Raw genomic sequence first — 19,032 nt, 5'->3', positions numbered from 1 at the left:
CCCTCTTAATTTCACACACTGTTGAGTCAGCCTATTGACTGACTGCTTATGGTGATGCTGGCGGTCCACCAACACTGCAGAGGAGGCAGTGCACATAACTCCTCACTGCTCCATTTCACCATGTAGGACCTCCACTTATTTAATAAGGCCCATTCTCATCCATCCGTGTGTGTGTGTGTAACCTGCCTCCTACATGGGAATGTGTGTGTGTGTGTGTGTGTGGGGTGCACTTACCAAGTTGTAGCTGTGGGCATCCCCGCAAGACTGTGTGCATGTTTGTGTGAGAGACGAGAAAAGAGTGATTCTACACGCACTCTGAAGGCTCTTAGCACCCTTGTGTCCCATGTGTGCTCAGCCTTCAAATCAATACTCCTTCACTCTCTTTTTCCCTCAAGTTCCTAAAACTTTTTAGATTTCACTCAGAAAGTGACAAGTGCAGAGAAACCTAAACACAGAAGATAACAGAAACTGCCCTCTAAATAAGTCTCATAATCTAAAAATATATATTTTTTTAAATCTCCAGTCTAAAACAGTCTAGGTAGCTGGATTATGGGTTCAGCAAAGGTCGCTGTGAATTATTATTCAAAGGGAAATTCCTTTTGGAGTTAATTTTTAACTTGGGTCTTATTCTCATAATTGTGCCCATTCTGATTCAAGCTAACTTTGAACTCACCACCACCATTGTAAGGTTTCAAGAAACACAACTCCAGCAAAATGACTCCGCAAATGACAAACACTTGTTTGTTTCCAACCAAAAGTAAACACAGATCATCAACCTGAACAGATTAAAATAGGCACTCTATTCTGACCTGTTTTACACTGTTCTTGTCATTTGTAATTTGAACAGTTTTTGTCCTATTCTACATGTTTGGCATGACATTGGCAAAGAACTGACTTAAGTTTCTTATGTCCAGGTAAGCCAGTTTCACTCATGTAGCCAAAAACCTGTCATGGCTATAATGAAGCGATCACGATGTGAGAGGAACGTTTGACTGACTGAGGTTTCCAGGTAGACCTTTCTGGCATAAAAGAAAAGCCTTTCATGGTTAAATGCTCATAGCGACTGTTTGAAATTAAGACTTGTGGTCAGTGACCTGATAATATAATCAGACAGGTCAGTCACAGCTTTTTTCTATCCTCAGCTTGTAAATTGTAGATTCTAGACTTGAAATACCAAACCTGCCTCAAAATCTCTCTGTCTTTTAGGCCAGCCATATGTCTGTGTGTGTGTGTGTGTGTGTGTCAACGCTACTCAAAGGTGCTGTAGGTAGGATTGAGAAGATCCAGGGCTTAGCCAAAGAATTTGAACATCGACAACTTCTCAGTCCCTCCCTCTCTTTCTGCTAAAGCCCAAAACGGTCTCCTAAACCCCTCCCCCCAGAAGGAAGAATGAATCCGTGTGCATGAGCAGTGATTGACACGTAGTTAGACACCCCCCTGGCCATGATTGGTGCATCTGAACAGGGAGCGGTGGATTTTCGCACTACTACAGGCTGTAGGTGGTGCCAGAGGAGACAGATTTTTTTATTTTTTATTACAAGGTTCATATAGTTCAACTGGAACATAGGGTCAGTTTCAGCAAATATGACAGAAAGTTAGTTTTATAAGTCGTACCTACTGCACCTTCAACCTACATTAAAGGGATACGCCACCGTTTGTTGAAATAGGGTAGATAGGTGGGCCAACGCATTTTTTGTGCATGCATCGTTTTAGTCCGGTGCAACACCGCTAGTTAGCTTAGCGTAGTGAATGGAATCCTGTGTTGCCGGTTAGCATGTTGTGAGTAAAAGTGAGCCAACAAAAGACAAAAAAACAACCTAATTACTTGCACTGAGACAAAAAATGCGTTGGCCCACCTATCTACAGCCAGGGTAGACAGTGATAAGCCCTATTTCAACAAACGGTGGCGTATTCCTTTAAGGGGCAGCCTGTCTACTTTAGGTGCATTAGACATGGTTGGTTGGCCAACAAAGACAAATCACTCACAATTGACGATTTTCTAAACCTCGGCTCCAAACAAAGATCGTCTTTGTGCATGAGGCTTGTAAAGAGTAATACTTGGCACTTAAAGAGTTCGGAAGGTGGGGTCTTTTTTCGTCTTTCCAGAACCAAAAACACTGCAACAAAAGTTCAAGGAGTGGATTAAAAGCAGTCAGTAAGTTTATCTGCGCTGATGTACGCTGCAAACATTAACATGTCTAGCTAACTAGCTTACCAGATACAGAAGAAACCGAGCATTACTTCTAAGGAGCACATCAATAACTAACTGCATTATTTTGTGGGGTTAAAAAAAAAATCCACATTCACAACTAGCACATCAACTGTGTTGTATTTCCCCACAGTGTGGGAGCTGGTTCTGGATGCTATCAGAGTTTAAGCAGTGCTTTCCTCCTCTTTATTAGATTTGGGGAAGTTTACATTCCCAAGCCAACGTTATCCATGAGAGAGATAACACACTGTTTGTGCAGTAGCCAACAAGTGCATATTTAACTTATTTTACAAGATTCTTGTTAAAAAACAAGCTAGTCAGCTGGAAACATTAAAAGGTCGGCTGCAAGCAGTGTTTTTAACCAACTCATGGAGCTAACTTTAGCTTTATTACCTAGCTAGATATAAAGCCTATAAAATCAGCTACAGACAGCTGTCATTTCAGCTATCAAAATCGACATGGGGCTAATTTCTGTATACTTTTTCTCTGACTTAGAGAAAAGCATTTGAAAATATTCATGTGAAACTGAAGTTTATTATGGAAAGCTTTAAGTGGCTTGAGTTGCTTCCCCAGATAAACATTGTTTTGTCAGACTTGCGTTTCCTGAATCTCTACATTATGACAATAAGACCCAAGTTGAAATATACCAGTTCCCTAAAGCACAGTCAACAAAACAGAAATTAGATGCAATCCTCCACAGGGCCATAATGTTTCAAAAATTGGTTTCTTCGAATGCCGTGAATCTTATCCCCTTCAATCTGCAAGCTAATCTTTTCTCAAATCACAGGGAAGTTGCTTGAACAATTCTAGGGAGGAAGATTCAATAAAACCTGTCAGACAGTAAATCAGGTCTGTCTGCAGTGGAGCAGCAACATATACTGAAATTGGTCTTCTTTTCTAGGTCACAGGAATGAATAAGGTAAATCACCAACTTGTAATCTGGCTGCTGTCACCTTGTTCCACGACTAAAGGCTTCTTATCAGTGGCGACAGTGCCGGAGCCATTTTGTTTGCTGGGTGTAAATAACGTTACATTGGTCATGGAGCGAGATAAGGTGTTTCATGAAATGTGAGCCACTTTAACAGATTTTGACAGGAAGCTGATATTCTGATATTCCATGGAGTTAATTTGGTTCCAGTGAGGAAAACATAGGAAATGAGATATGGGAATATGTGCAGAAGCTGAGAGATATCAAAATGGGGCTGTGCGTTTTCCCTGATGATGACAAGGGTGTTGTTAACATTGTGTGGATGTGTGAACAGCAGGTCGTCATTTTTCTTCTTCTTCTTCACATGGTAATATGTGTAATTTAATGATACTGTTAAAGAGAGAATGGAAGAATGAAGAAGAGAAACTACAGATTTCACACGTTTGCAGCAACGGTTCCCTTAGGCAGCACATTCCCTGTGTTTGTCCACTCTGCTCTCTCCATAATAAACCCCTGGTGTTACAGTCTCTGTGAAGAAAGCTTCTAGCAATAGGCTTCTTTAACAAGAGAGAGAGCCACGTCTGCCCCCGTGATTTGTTATTCAGTGAACCACATCTCTGGAGAAATGGATTTACTGGCGTGCCCTCTGCAGAGGAATGGAGGTCGGCCCCTACCTTGGAGATGCCATTTGCAGCTCGATGCAATTGTTAATACGCAGCTTTGAGAAACGCGGGCAGAAAAACATTCATACCCATTTGGAATTCCAGTGATGAAGAGAGATGAAAAGAGAAGGGTGGAGGGATTAGGAGGGCAGAGGCAGAGCCGGTCTTGTGCTTTCTTTCTTTCTAAGCGGTGCTCCACTGTTTCTTACACTTGCTGCTACGACCTTCTGCTGTTTAGGGGAGCAGCTGCAGTCAACCTGCACACATTTCTGTTTTCTCCCACAGCTTGGATGAAAATGTCACCTATGACCCTGAGAATGTGTGAGGCCTGACAGTTAGAGTGAAGTCGAGACATGTTTGGTTTTTACACCTGGCAGTGCTCCACATTTATTTGCATATAGTACATATGGCGAGTTGCATGTTGTTGAACATTAAAGCAATAGTTCGACATTTTGGAAAATAAGCTTATTTGCTTTCTTGTCTGTACAATAAATATGAGGCTACCACCAGCAGCCAGTTATCTTAGCTTAGCATAAATATTGGTTAAAAAACGGAAACAGCTAGCCCTAAATCCTAAAGCTCACTAATTACCATGGCAGGAACATATTTTTGTGCAGATTTAAGAAACAAGATATACATGTTAGTTTGAATACACAAACACTAATACAGTCACGTGTTTGAGTGCTGTGTGGAAATTACTCTACAAACTGAAACGGAGACACCAAACGCACCCTACATAAATCAATCTATAACAAGCTATTAAATGTTAATGTATTTACAAAGAGACCGATCATTGATGGTCTAATGAGCCAAATACGACTCAGCTGACGATTTGTTTTTGGGGGGGGCATTTCTGCTTTTAATGGATAGGACAGCTGAGATATGAAAGTGAGGGAGACATGCAGGAAACCATCACAGGTCGGACTCGAACCCTGGAACTTCTGCATGGAGTAATAAACCTTTACATATGTGCGCCCGCTCTACCAACTGAGCTAACCTGGCCACGCCAACTTATTTTTTATTTTTTTATGTAAGTAGCTAGCTCTAGCTCCAAAAGTCCCTAGATGACGTCATACACTCATATTGCATATTCCTTCCCCTAAAACAAGCAGAAATAAGAAAAGGAGCACACTGATGTCTCAGTTTGATGTAATAATTTCATTGCCTTGCTCAGAGCTGTTTCGAATATGTAGGACAGAGTTTTGCATGGAAAACTTTACTGTGCTGTCAGCTTCAAAAATTTGTTCTTTCTTAACTTGTCATGTGCAGATGAAACCATTGTAGCACCGCCAATGTTTTTTTATATGATTGCTACACTGTTGCTGCACTTTTCCTTCAGTCCCAAGAGGGACAGTTTGGGAACTTATGAAGTATTAATCCAGGAGAGATGGAAGGTGCAGGAAGTTAACGTTTCTCAAATCCTATGAATGAATTGTTATTTTCAGACAAAGAAACATTTAATTTAAAGGTCCCATGGCATGAAAATTTCACTTTATGAGGTTTTTTAACATTAATATGAGTTCCCCCAGCCTGTCTATGGTCCCCCAGTGGCTAGAAATGGTGATAGGTGTAAACCGAGCCCTGGGTATCCTGCTCTGCCTTTGAGAAAATGAAAGTTCAGATGAGCCGTTTTGGAATCTGCTTGTTATGAGGTCATAACAAGCAAGGTTACCTCCCCTTTCTCTGCTTTGCCCGCCCAGAGAATTTGGCCAACCCATGAGAGAGAGACATCATGGCTTTCAAACGAGAAAAGTGGCAGTTGGTCAAGGCCACACCCCCACCATCCACCTTGCCACTCCCACTCTCCTCCTCAATAGCTTCAGACACAGAAATGGCACATCCTAAGGAAAGCTCATTGTAGGACTGGCTCTAGTGGCTGTAGTTTTGCACCAAGGCTGAATTTCAGGAAAGAGACTTCAGATACAGTATTAGGGGACCACTAAGGTCTATGTAAAAGCATCCAAAGAGCACCATGTCATGGGACCTTTAAGTTCAGCATGTTTACATTCACCAAAAAAAAACATTCAGTTCTCTTAGCAGATGTGACATAGATTTATTTTTCAGAGACTGTATCTGTGGTGCACATTTAGCATCTCCTCACCCTCTTTTTCTGTTTTGGCCCATACATTTTCCCTCCCTCCCACTTCTCCTCCTCTCTATACTGAAGTATTTCCCTCGAGGAAATGGTGGCTTAAAGCTATATCCTGATCGATCTCATTGTTTGCTGCCCTCAAGGCGTTTCCTATCCTCAGTGACAGAAAGTTGTATTCTCTCTGTACTGTATGTTACCAAAATAGCCTTGAGACATTCATTAATCAAGCTGGATGGTTGGTAGACTTTTTTTTTAAGATTATTTTTTGGGCATTTTAGGCCTTTATTTGTATAGGACAGCTGAAGACATGAAGCAGGAGAGAGAGAGGGGGGGGGGAATAACACGCAGCAAAGGGCTGCAGGTCCGAGTCGAACCCGATGTATCTCTATACATGGGCGCACGCTCTACAAGGTGAGCTACCCAGGCGCCCGACTTCAGACTTTTTACATGTCCTGCTACAGGCCCTGATGCTCCTCAGTACACACTGAAGCAGACCTTTCTTTGTCTACTAGGAGTGCTATATCATATTATGGTATATCAGTTAATTTATACATTTATACATGCATTAAAGGAATAGTTTTGGGAAATACACTTATACACTATAAACATATAGCATAGCAGCAAAGTGTAATTGAACAAATTACAAATTAGTAACTTTGAACAAATTAACACACAAAATATAACGTGTTTAAACAGTGAGCTTTGTTTGTTGGTAGATGGATTTGCTGGCTAGCTGTTTCCCTCGTTTCCAGTCATTTTGCTGAACTAAGCTAAATACTTCTCTCATCTAACTTCTTTTATTTTCCATTGTCCTATTACTGGGAACCACGTAATACTTTTTTAGTAAGATTAATACAGAACTTGATTTTGTGTTGCCCTTATGTTGTACAGTATCAGCTAAGGTAGTCGGTTACTTTGGGACATGAGGAGAAAAGAGCCTCATCAGGATAAACTTTAGGCTTGTAGCATTTCTTTTCTCCTATTTGGTGCATAATTTATCAGAAATTTTGCACAGAAACAATAGTTATTTAAAAGTATGCATAAATATATAAATGTCGTAATTGATGATTGTTTTTCATTCTTATATATCTTTGTTAAATTTTTTTAAAGAGCTTATATTTTGATATGTAGTGTCTTGTAATCCTGTGTGGGATGGGCTTAGTGTTTGGCATGACATTGAAATAAAAACTAATGAACTGACCATTTGTCAATTTGTTTGTTTTTGAGCTGGCTCTTATATCTAAACGCTACTTAAAGGTGCTGTAGGAAGGATTGTGAAGATCCAGGACTTAGCCAAAAATTTTGAACATCGACAACTTCTCAGTCCCTCCCCCCCTTTCTGCTAATACCCAAAATGGTCACTTAAGCCCCTCCCCCCACAAGGGAGAATGAATGTGTGTGCATGAGCAGTGATTGACACGCAGTTAGACACCCCCCCCTGGCCCTGATTGGTGCATCTGAACAGGGAGCGGTGGATTTTGCAAATCACACTACAGGCTGTAGGTGGTGCCAGAGGAGACAGATTTTTTTTTTTGATTACCTGCTTCATGTAGTTCTACTGGAACATAGGGTCTGTTTCAGCAAATATGACAGAAAGTTAGTTTTATAAGTCTTACCTACTGCACCTTTTAAGTCTTTAATTATGTCCAGGTAAGCCAGTTTCACTCATGTAGCCAAAAACCTGTCATGGCTATAATGAAGCGATCACGATGTGAGAGGAACGTTTGACTGACTGAGGTTTCCAGGTAGACCTTTCTGGCATAAAAGAAAAGCCTTTCATGGTTAAATGCTCATAGCACCTGATACAGTTTTTTTACAATCACTTTGGCGCTAATTTCAGAACCTTGTTGTCATTTTTCAAAACTCTGGACACAAAACTCACAACCAATGATCAAAATGCACATGTTTTCAAAACTCTATCACTTGTTTCAATTGCTTGGATACAATACACATAAAACAAAGATAATTTGTTCATTTAACAAAGATCACCTGTTCAATATGACATAACTTAACATCAAAGGACTACTGTTTCAAAAGGCAATTCACACATTACATTTCAGATGATTGTCTATTCATTTCATTACAATAATCTAACTATCAATTGATACAACTGCTCAAAATGAGAAGTAACTGTTGCATTACTCTTAATGCATAGTTGTATGGAAACAGACAAACAATATTCCATGTTTAGATCATGAAAGTTTCAAGATAACGAGATTCATTGTCACCAATTAGCGTGGAGCATGAACCAATTAGACTACATGATCTGTGGATGTAATATTTCATCATCCTTCTTTACTGTAATATACTACTGTTTATTAGACACTGTTTTTATGCTCCCATGTAACACCTTTACTGTAATATACTATTGTTTATTAGACACTTTCTATGGTCCCATGTAACACCTTTACTGTAATATACTATTGTTTATTAGACACTGTTTCTATGGTCCCATGTAACACCTTTACTGTAATATACTATTGTTTATTAGACACTGTTTCTATGGTCCCATGTAACACCTTTAAGACTATTTACAGTATTGACAGTACTGCACTGTATGGATGCAGGCCCTTGGAATTGCTTGTCCAATTCTGCCAACGCTTTACTGATGATTGAGATTTATACACTTTACAGTATATATATTTTATATAAAGTACTGTGTGTATATATATATATATATATATATATATATATATATATATATATATATATATATGCCCGAAGGTTTTTTCTAAAATGTTTGGCTAATTTGCAATATAGATGAGAACCTGTGGCCAAATCCCCAAGACAGAGTTGATGAATATGTAGAATACAGTCATCTTGTAAAGTACAAGCAAGTTGAGGAACACTGCATTTGATGTTTTACATTACTGTCTTTTCTTTTTTATTTCCTAGCTATTTATTTTTGCTTTGATTCAAATAAACCTATGTTGTGATCGTACTGTATTGTTTTTCATCAATACATTTCAGATTTTGTTCAATGATTCCACTATCTTTAGTATTCTCTCTACTACTGCAGTACTTTTACAGGGATGTATTTACATCTAGTACCATAATGAAACATGTATCACCTATTTTGTACTACAATATTTAATGATTGTACGAACAATGACCCAGTGAAACTATGGGTAGCTTGTGTGTGGGTGATCTAAAGTAACGTTTCAATGGTATTTCACAATCAGTTAGTTTTTTGAACCAGTGATCGTGCAAGTGCTAGATTTACTTTAAAGATATGAATGCACAATACAATGTTTTGAACATTGGACAGTCTGTGTTACAAGTGATGACTGTTTTGAGTTTTGTGTCTAGAGTTTTGAAAAATGACATCAAGGTTGTGAAATTAGTAGCAAAGTGATTGTAAAAAACTGTAATATAATCAGACAGGTCAGTCACAGCTTTTTCCCATCCTCAGCTTGTAAATTGTACCACAAGTGGCTTCGGTGAACAAAAACACTGCAACCTTTCCAATCTAGAAGCACTAGACCTGAAATACCAAACCTGCCTCAAATTATCTCTGTCTTTGAGGCCAGCCATCTGTGTGTGTGTGTGTGTTACTCAGGGGAAAGTAAGCCTCATCCAGCCACAGAAGATGGTCTTTACTTAAAGGTGAAGGAGTCTCACAGCTGCTCTGTTTCAAAGATGATTTACACAAAGTTACTTGACAAAAATCTCTTCATAAAACTTATTTTTTTTCGGTACTGGATCACCTGGGACCATCATTGTTTTCTTCACACACCGAGACAGCAATTAAAGCACAGAAAAAGTACAACCGGGATTACTTTTTACCACAGACATGGAACACTCTATTCATTCTGTCTTCTTGCATGATTGTGTTCTACAAAATGTCTGTAGACATCCTTTAGTTATATTTTCCTATCTTACTACCCCACAGTAACTTCTTTATAACAGAATCAGAAAATTCCACCTCATAATCTTTATTAAAATGTTGCTGAACACATTCACTGAGTAAACCAGGGAAATTAAAGATGTATGATCACTGGCACCACCAAGTGGTGACGCCAAAAAAACCCCATCTCATTTACTACACGTGGGGAGTCAGTGAAGTTGACACAACACCTTCCTGTACACTTGTATTACTGTAATATTGTAAACTAAATAAGCAGTGGTTCAGGTGGTTAAGTAGACAATAACCTGGTGGTCCAGATGTTTAGGAGCCAAACTAACCTATAACTCAGATAGTCACATTCAGTTTTCACAGCAGAGTTAGTGAGATATTTTGAACAACATTCTGACAAGTTATCTACGGATAGAGTGGGGGGGGGGGTTTTTAAAAAAAGTAAAAAAAAAAGGGGGGGAGGATTTTTTTATTTTTTTTTTTTTTTTTTTTTTTTTTTTTTAAAGGAAGGAAAGAAGGGGGGGGGGGGTGGGGGGGAGATCCTCAAAAAAAAAAAAAAAAAAAAAAAAAAAAAAAAAAAAAAAAAAAAAAAAAAAAAAAAAAAAAAAAAAAAAAAAAAAAAAAAAAAAAAAAAAAAAAAAAAAAAAAAAGGCGGGAAAAAAAAAAAAAAACCACCAAATATACAAAAGAAAACCACAGCTCAGATAGTTAAATATAGCAAATTTTATAGTGTTGATGCAGTTCTACCCAAATCTTCTCTAGTTGAACTAAGTACGGCTGATTTGAATAAAACAAACAGGAAAAGGATGTTGCTCTGAGTTTCTCAGAAACACAAATTTCTGAAAATGAATTATTTAAATATCCTTTAGAGGAGACTGTATTAGGTAGCTGGTTACTGAATCTTTATTGTTTTTATTATAAACAAATACCACAAAAAGCCAACAATGAATTGATCCAACTGTATTGAGTATTAGTAGTATCGGTTGTATTAGTAGTATCGACTGTGTATCTAACTCCTCTGTACCATAGAACTCCCAAAACTATTAAAAACACATCAATGAGCCACACTGTTGCATTGTGACATGTTATTTTAATAACGTAACGAACATGGGCTCTGTAGTCAAACCCACATTTACTGTCCTGCTGCTGTAAATACTCAATGGTGTGCCAAATGTGTGTTATTCCACAGCTGAAAATAGTCCCCAAAACCTCAACAAATGACCTAATTATGTCATCTGATTTCTCCATATTAGTAGTAGTGGTTTTACTATTATTTTTGTCTTCTCTGTACATGCAACATCTTTTGCATGTTTGTCCGTCCTGGGTTAGGTTGGGGTTAGGGCGTTAGGGTGTCTCCTCTGCTCAGGTTTCTTCCTTTTTTCCTCTTAAAGGTTCTTTTTGGAAGTTTTTCTTTATCTGAATCAATTGCTTAATATGTTGTATTGTATAGATTGTGACCTTAGATTGTGAATTCGGATTATATGAATAAAACACACTTTACTTGGCTTGACTCAGATTGGATATGTGGTACAAGGTTAAAAAAAAAAACATAAAAGGTATAGGAGTAGGGTTTGAAAAAGCCTCAACCTGACATAACCTGGATGTGAAGGTTTTCCTATAAGTTATTTTACCGTATTTGTTAGTATTATTATATCCTCACATTACCAGTATTTCAAGCATGGGAGCATTCTCAGTATATTTTCATTAATGTTTTTGCATGGACAGCACATCTCCTATTAGCAGGAGTGTTAAATGTTATTCCCTAATTGCAGCCGTGGATCTCACGGTCTGCAGAGGATCTCATGATGGTTTTCACACTCGGGCCCGGGTCAAGTCATTACAGGCATCGTGCAGTCAATTAACTTCCATTCTCTGTCCCGTCGTGTCCTTTAAACCACTCGAACATCATGTGTCGGACTCGGGCATAACACTTTGAGATCCATGGATTATATGAATGGAGTGGCTGTCTAGCTCAGGCACTGCAGGAAATGAGGATGAAATAGGCTGCACCTGCTTGAAGTTAATGGGGATGGATTGTGTCCGGGGTGATATAGAGCCACATTTACTGGAGGCCGCAGCCGCAGTGAGGACCTGAACTATGAGCCTGCTGAACTACAGCAGCACGGGAGACTGATGCCTGCTCTCCCAACAGGCTATTACACATGTGACCGGACCAGAGGTGGCACGGAAAGTAAGGACCAGGATTCAATGGTCGACAGGTTGCAGTAATTAGACTTGACCATGCTGCTGCTCATCCATTATTCCTGGTCCCACTGTTGCTCATTTGGAATTGCCAGAGAAATGCCGTGCTTCCACCTAGCATAGTGTGTGTGTTTGTGTGTGTTTGTGTGTGTGTGTGTGTGTGTGTGTGTGCTTGCATGGATACAGTATTATAGCCCATAGAGTTTTTGCCCTTTACCTAACATGTAATTTGACCAGAGGGTAAAAGTAATGTGACTGCTCTAGTTTCTGCAGTTGTCCCAGAGTCTGACTTAAGAGTGATTTCTGGTTCTCTGTTAAATCAACGCCATGGCTACTAACGTAGCTACGTGAAGATACAGACCTTAGTTAAATTTTTCGAGAGGTTTACACCGGGCTTTGGCGTAGGGTCCGGCGTAAACCTCTCGAAAAATTTAACTACACGTCACGGCGACGTATGTCGTTCGGCTGTAGCTTGGCAGCGTTGCATTTCCCCCGACTCATTTCCTGGTTCTCCTTCGCCATAAACAACATGAAATCAAGGAGAGGGTTAACTTTTCCTGCTACAGATTTCCCACCGTGGTCAGAAAGCACAGGGGACACACTTTGTTTCTCCCACTATGCCTCTAGTGTTGGTACTCGCTACAAAGCTAATCACCATCGCTCTCTCACTTGCTCTACCACACACTCCCCACACACACACAGATGCCGGCCCTGCTATTCTCTTAAAGAGATCGACGCACACACCAACGCTAAAGTAAAAACGTCAGGCCACCTGGGTAGGCTACAGCGAAAGCTCTGCGTGGAGCCTCCGATTGAACCACCAACCCTACGATTAGTGGATGACCCACTCTACTGCTGAGCCCAAGCCACCTTTTATTTAATTGTAATATATTGGCTCCTTTTTACACTTTGTTATGTTCAGTATTATTTCTATATACCAATGGTGGATTAAAGTATTTCATCTTCCAACTACTTTGGAAACGCCTGTTTGTTTGTTTTAAATAAAAAAAATAAAAAAGTGTGGTGTTTCTTTTTGAGTATTAGCAGTGTAATGTAATGTAGAGTGTAGCCCCCAACCCACAGAACATTTGAACTAAACAAATAAAGTCGCTCATGTTCTTATTTAAATTTTATTTGTTGCATTTTATAAATGTGCATTTACATATTTTTCAGCATGAAGGTCTAAAAAGCAGCCTTCTCCACATTCTGGTGGAGACATGTTGGTCTTAAAGTACTCAAATTAATATATATTAAGTCTCAAAGTACTTAAAATACCCGACATGTATTAGTTTTTAGGTTGTAGAATGGAACTCCTCCCGTGTTGCTAAACCCCCCCAAATTCCCAGAATAAATAAAAAGAACATGATCTCAGTGTCCTCAGTATTAACTGCGGTATTAAGTTCTTAAATACCCTTACACATAATTGCAAACTAATAAAATACATTAAGGACAGCCTTAGGTGTAGCTATTAATTAGATAAAAGATATGACTACAGACAACTTGAGAGCAAAGCAAGTGTTCTACACTGCAATTCAAAATTTAAAGTAGCCTTTATAAAAAGAAGAACCAGACAAATGTCTAATTTTATGGCTCCTAACACGATTATTAAGTGAAGAATACTGTTTGCTTGTTGTTTTATTTAAACAGAAAACACATGCTGATGGTATCTGTGTTTCTCACCACAGGCAGGTGGAGCATAGATGAGAGCTGTACGGCTGTTTGCCAGGTGCACCCCATTAATAGGAAATGAATGCATGAGGTACGATTCTTGGAAAATGAGCAGCAGTTGGACTTTTTGTTGCATTTTCGCATGTTTAATACAGACTGTTCAGGGAATGATATCAAAATGTTTTTTGTTTTTCTGTTTTATTTATTTATTTCAGATGATAAATCCTAAAAATACCTGCAAAAGATGATGTTGAGTCCTAAACTTCGTAACATGCCTACGTACAACCAGCTGATTCATAAAGTATCATCAATAAAATGATATTTCACAAGATATGACAACACATAATTATGTAATGTCTTTGAATTTCCTAGAGAGTGATGTTGGTAGAAATGAAATATTTCATTCACTGTATATCTTTATGTCATGATGAGAGAAGCCCTCAGGCTGCTGAAACATTTCGTAAGTTACTCAGTAGTCTCGCATTGCCAGACCTATCTCCACAGTGCTGTGGAGTAAAATGGCTACACCACAGATACATTCTGGGATAGGAGAAAAAAAAAACACTCTGGTTTGTTTGCATTTCTTTAAACCAATCACAATTGTCTTCGGTTGTCTGTGCTAAGCTCTGAAATAGTCACAGGAAGGAAGTTGTTCTGGTGGAACATTTGCACCCCGCAAAAGAAAACGCCACATAAAATATTAAATGAAGTTAACTCTTCACACAATACAGTAACGTGAGCAGTTTAAACTAGCTGGATACATGCTTAAACATAATTTGCTCTAACCAGTGTGTCACTGTGTGTAATCCACAGCAATCCCTGCCCATTGATCTTAAAATGTCCTGATTGCACAATCCAAATTTTCTTAAAAACTTGCCATTTTCAGTATGTAGCTTGCTCAAAGGTTGTAATTTCCCATAGCGAAAGGGTTTTGAGAACGGCAACACACAGAGAGCGGAAGCAGAAGGGAAAAGCCTGACATAATACACAATGAATGAATAAATAATGAATAAATGTATCAAAAGTTTGATATTGCTTCGAACTTTGTTGTGTCTCTTTTCGTTTTAAATTTAGAATTGCTTCTTTAAGTTTATCACTTTTTGGAGTCCTTGTTGTTAATGACCCTATTCTGCAAAAAATATACTCAAATATACTTTATTTATTATGTCCAATACTTTATGATTAAATACATGCACAACTAATGACATTCCCATCAGTCTCAGCTGTAGCTTCTGTTTAATGCAAATGTTAGCATGCTAACACACTAAATTAAGATGGTGAACATGGTAAACTTGCTTAACATCAGCATGTTAGCATTGTTATTGTGAGCATGTTGTGAGCATGTTAGCAGGCACAGCTGTGTCTGAGTACAGCCTCACAGCTGCTAGCATATGATACATGGAGATGGAAGTCATGCAAAACACAGTTGTTACTCTGCATGCAAAACACATTTTTGCTAGTCAAATTTTAAATCACATCTCCAGCATATGAGTCTTTTAGTGGATGCACATTTGGTGATGATATTAACGTTAACGAGACCGTAAACACCTCCACATTAGCTTAACTAGTAAAATAATATCTTGGGCTGCTGATGATTTGAATGTGTCTTCTGAATGGGAAGCGCAGCTCCAAGCCTGCTAACAATCAGCTCTCAGTTCATTAGCCTGGGCTCCTCTCACCCAGACACACATCTTCCTGAGACTACACACCACAGCAGGGAAATGACTGGGATAAATAAGGAATAATAAAGGAATCGTTCTGGCTGCGAGTTGACCTAAATATGGGGCTCCTTGCTGTCATGGAGGCTCTGCCAACGCACTGCTACCATTATAATGAATGGAGCAGAGAGACTGGGAGAGACTACGATACGATCACACTAATGCTCGGGGAGGAGGACGCTCTTTTGTGGTTGAGTTCATACTGAGGCTTGTTTCAGTCAAACTTTTGCATGCTGTGATGACCCACAGGCTATTTTTGGAGCAGCATCATTTGCCAACAATATTATATTTAGTTTTTACAAACCCATGAATAAAACAGGAGTTGACTGCAGAGGACTGGTTCTCAAAAAGTAAAACATCCTCTTCCTCCGATTATTCACAATAAGCGGACTGAGTTTCTATGTAGCTAACATAAAAGACATCTAGTTCAGTGAAACAAAGAACAATATCAATGTGGAAACAATGTCAGCGTGACCCTTCAAACTGCAGCACACTAACATCGACCAGACAATGCAAAATAATACTTTTCCTCCTTCAAGGTGTAATTATAATGAATAACTTGATTAAATACAGTCAAATGGCAAATGAGTCATTTTCGAAATTCTTGACAATTAGAAATTGTTCTCATGTGGCTAGACATCATCTACGTATATGCTTCCTCTGCTAATAAAAAAACCCAAACCTCCCCATTGTCTTTTAAAGCTGATGGACCACGGCTCTTCACAAAGTTCACAAAGCCATGACACATTGCTGCAATATCAGATCAGGTATCTTCCTTCATGAGGATAATATTTCATGTACAGGACATTCATTTTCTAGTCAACTTCAGCGGTGAGCCGCCGCCGGTCTTTGTCCATCCATCATCTCCTGACCTTCAGCTCTGTGGCCTGACGGCAGCCCGGGGCACAGGCAGAGTGACTAATGTCGTCTCAGCCGCCTCCTCCCCGCACCAAAGGCCCCTGATATCCATCCAGTATTATCCGACCCTGGCGTCTACAGATTTCTATCACTGCTCCCAGCTTTAATTATTCACGCTGCTGAATCACACTCTCACCAGAGATAGCCAGATTGGCCAGACTGCCTGCCCTCTCCCTCTCTCTGATCGTCTATCTGATCTATCTCATCTTTCTCTTTTAAACTGTAGATTAGAAAAGACAACTGGTGGGTTCGCCGGTGACCAAGTTTAGTCTATACAGTAACTAAGCCAAGACAAGATCAATGGTGTAGGTTTGGTTTCAGAAGTGGGGAGTACACAATGGAGTCAGCTAAAAACAAAACTTGATAACACATTCCAATAAAACTGGTTATCATGTTTTCCATAGTATATCCATGACGTTCCACTTCCGGGATTGCTCCGTTGCCACCGGAAATTCCGCCTGATGACACTCTTTTCGGCCGGATGTCCGTTACCTTCCGCTTTCTTTGTGTTGGAATTTGAAACTCTGGTCGATTTCTGAGGACTATGGTTAACTGCTCTTCAGATCTCTGCTTGGTAAATCCAGACAGCTAGCTAGACTATCTGTCCAATCTGAGTTTTCTGTTACACGACTAAAACTTTTGAACATACACATGTTCTACCAAAACAAGTTCCTTCCTGAGACTATTTTGCTGCGGCACCATGCCTCCGTCTGGCGCTTAGCGCCACCCAAGACGATTGTGATTGGTTTAAAGAAATGCCAATAAACCAGAGCATGTTTTTCTCCCATCCCGGGATGCTGTCTGGACTAGCCAGACCCTCCTGTGGAAAAAGGTAGAGTGACACTGTTTTCCATAACAATGATAGTCAAATGAAAGAATAAGAAACATTGTGTAAATGTCTGAAACACCCTGTATCTTTCCAATGTTGGAATTGGGGGGAATTTCTGTAACTTTCCGAAACCAACAATCTACAAGAGAAGCCCACTTCATGCAGCTATTGGCCAGGTGTGAGAGCAGGTTTCTTCTCTCAAGATCTCTTTTTTCACTCTGCACACTGTGATGGTGATGCTGTAGCAAGAGCTAGATTTTCCTTTTTTCCAAGTCTGTAAGATTTTGAGACCAAAAAGATTCACTCTCTACCCTAACCAAGTTGGTGCTCCCCAACAGTCTCAACATGACAATGTAAAAAATCTTACATAAGTAAATAAAAGATTATTTGTTAAAAGTTAGGTAATTCTTTAATAAGAAACATTAGCCCACATTTACCATCACTTTGTGGTTATTCTATGTATAGCAGGGCCTCCTGATACTGACTACCTCTGCAGCTGTTCATACATAGTAATCTTGTACTTGATGTGGTTACTCACTATCACATGCATCCTTCCTGTGGAGCTGGAATTCAGCATCATGACTTTAACTTCAGTGAATGCATGAAATACTTGAGTTTTATTAACCTATGAAAATCCTGAAATTTCGGTCACATGCACACACCACACCAATATTCAACCTCTGTGTTCCTCACCCCCCAGGCTGGGACTCTGGATCCTATTTCTTAGTGACAGGTCCAGGACAGAGGAGGGGAGGTCGGTTCATTTTTTGGCTGTTGGGAGGAGGAGGAGGGGGGGTGAGGACACAGGATGAGCTGCCAGATTGACAGGCCGATGGGGCTGTCGCTGGGGGCCAAGGTGTAGAGATGTTCAGGGAGTTGGTGGCTCAAAAGATAAGCATCAGTGAGAATATGAGAGGCTAGATGGTAATCTTTCACAGGAAGTCAGGCTATACCGTTGCAGAAGAAACCACAGGAGAGAGGCTGACCTTGTGCGCCTGTGCTCAGCTGCATCGCTTTTCAGAGGAGGACAGGCCTCCAAGCCGCTACAGACAGGAAGATACTCCGTCATAGTACTGCCCTGCTTAACATCAAAGGCAAGTCAGTTCGAGAGTTTATGTGCTGATCATAGAGAAGAGAGAGTTTTAATCGAAACGTAAGATGCTTAGCTGAAAGATGCTAAATTGTTCTGAAGAGCTGAGGTGATAATTCTGTGTATATTTGTCACTACGAGCGATGTCTTTCACATTACACAGTCATTTGACCCATTGCTAATATAAAATATCAAACCTCATTAGGGTTCCCAAATATCCCACTAAAATATAATTTTGCTAACTACAGCTTTTTACAACTTGGGTTCAATTACGTAGCTCTGCCATCAGTTCTATTGGTTATGATAGCATAATACTCTGTAGCAACACTGCTAAAGATAGGTCAGATGGGTCAAGAGACATGGGCAGTTAGTCGTTCATACAGGTTGTATACAAACCTCCAGTTTAGTCAAACATAACAGGAAAAGCAACAAATTATTAACAAATTCTTACCTAAACTATCTCTCACAGTTTACCGACCAACTTCCTGGTTCAACATTGACCTAGAGTGTTTGCCATAGTTGTGTGCAGTTATAGTTCTCCTATGCGATGAGGGATTTTTATCAACAGCACAGGTGCACTAACTTTTGGTTAAACCTCCAAATAAAGTGGTAGCCAATCTGGATAAACTCATGGCTTGTTTACAACAACTACATGCTCATGTCTGTTGCCCTGTTGGACCAATTTCTTATTTTATTTTTATTTTTATTAGAAATTTCAGCATTACATTGTTGACCACAATGTTATCACCACCAATATAACCAATGGCTGGAGCTATGTGTATAAAAACATGTTATAATAGACCAGAGTCTTCCTTTAACCATTGTAATATGTAGCCTGAGTGACCCAAAAAGATATTCTC

The sequence above is a fragment of the Perca fluviatilis genome, chromosome 10 (genome assembly GCF_010015445.1).
Source record: "Perca fluviatilis chromosome 10, GENO_Pfluv_1.0, whole genome shotgun sequence".
Lineage (NCBI taxonomy): Eukaryota > Metazoa > Chordata > Actinopteri > Perciformes > Percidae > Perca > Perca fluviatilis.
Note: the sequence above shows the minus strand (reverse complement) of the source record.